This window comes from Chrysochloris asiatica, unplaced genomic scaffold (assembly GCF_000296735.1).
Source record: "Chrysochloris asiatica unplaced genomic scaffold, ChrAsi1.0 scaffold00031, whole genome shotgun sequence".
Classification (NCBI taxonomy): domain Eukaryota; kingdom Metazoa; phylum Chordata; class Mammalia; order Afrosoricida; family Chrysochloridae; genus Chrysochloris; species Chrysochloris asiatica.
The window spans coordinates 261,930-263,391 of NW_006408549.1; the positions used below are offsets into that span (position 1 = coordinate 261,930).

At 42.7% G+C, this 1,462-nt stretch overlaps 1 pseudogene; it reads right to left on the reverse strand.

The window, feature by feature from the left end:
• Nucleotides 1-808: 808 nt before the first annotated feature.
• Nucleotides 809-1,462, reverse strand: part of LOC102813129 — a 21,670-nt pseudogene continuing 21,016 nt past the window's right edge.

The following is a 1,462-nucleotide window of genomic DNA, read 5'->3' on the forward strand; positions in this document are numbered from 1 at the left end:
TTTGTTTGAATGACTGCTTTTTGCTTTGTGTGCAGGTTCCTCATGAGCACTATCAAGTGTTCTGGAATACCCATGCTTCAAAATGTTATCTATAGCTTGTCATGATCCACAAAGTCAACAGAATTTGCATAGTCAAATTAAGTTCTCAGATAAACATCTTTGTGATATTATCTGCTTTTAGCCAAGATCCATCTGATGTCAGCAACGGTATTCCTTGTCTGAATCCAGCTTGAATTTCTGACAGTTCCCGGCCCATGTGCTGTTGTAGACGTTTTTTAATTATCTTCAGCAAAATTTAACTTACATGTGATATTAATGATATTGTTCAATGATCTGCAAATTGTTGGGTCACCTCTCTTTGGAATGGGCACAAATATGGATCTCTTCCAATCAGTTGGCCAAATTCCTTGACATAGATGAGTGAGTGTCTCCAGTGCTGCATCAGCTTGAAAGATGTCAGTTTATATTCCATCAATTCCAGGAGGCTTGTTTTTCATCAATCCCTTCAGTGCAGCTTGACTTCTTCCTTCAGGAACATCAGTTTTGTTTTGTTTTGTTTTGTTTTTCAATGTGCCCTCCACTTTATTTTGTTTGGGGGGAAATGTGCTGAAGCACCTGGGGTTTTAGCACCTTATATCAAACAACAAATATGGGTATGATGAATACATGTGCAAATATACAAAATCATTAACTGCAAAGATACATCATCCAAAAACGACAAAAAAAGCTTAAAGCATGCATTTAATTCTTTTTCTTTAAAGGATTGTTGAGTGCTTCCCCTGATAAAATAAGGTGCTTATTTTCAAAATCAGCAACTGCTGGTAAGGATTTCTTGGTACACTATGACCAGCGTATTGTTGCTACATCTTTCTGATGATCTCGGCTGACACCAGGGGTGGGGTGGGGGTAGGGGGTGGGGCTGGAAATTGATTGTGTGATGCTACAAGCCCTGAGCTGTCTTGTAACTCTTCCCACAATGACATTTGAACATTTTGTGGAGTCGAATCTGTGTTCTGTGACGATTCTTAGCATGGTACTTTATGCCATTTACATTCTTATATCGCCTTTTACATCCCAAAACCTGGCAAGCAAAAGGCTTCTCCTCCCCTCCATTCATGCACATGGAGCTGAGGATGGCTTCGCAGCTGATGGCGCTCTCGGTGGTCCAGGACTCGTCGCTGTCCGACTCCTCGTAGTCCACGTCCTCCTCATTGTGCTTGCTGCCTGTTGGAGTACTGCTTCGGAATGAACAGGAGGGGATGATAGGTCACAGGGGGAGTAAGGCTTCCACTGCTATTGCTGCTGGCGTGGACACATTCCCTCAGGACACTGAGCTGGACAGGGTCACTGAGAGCTTCGGCTAAATCTTTCTCAGGGACTCCTGCTCTCGGCGGGCAGCATGTGTCATGAATCTATTAAAGGGCAACACAGGTTGGCTGTTGTAATTCTTGTTTTTCTAAAA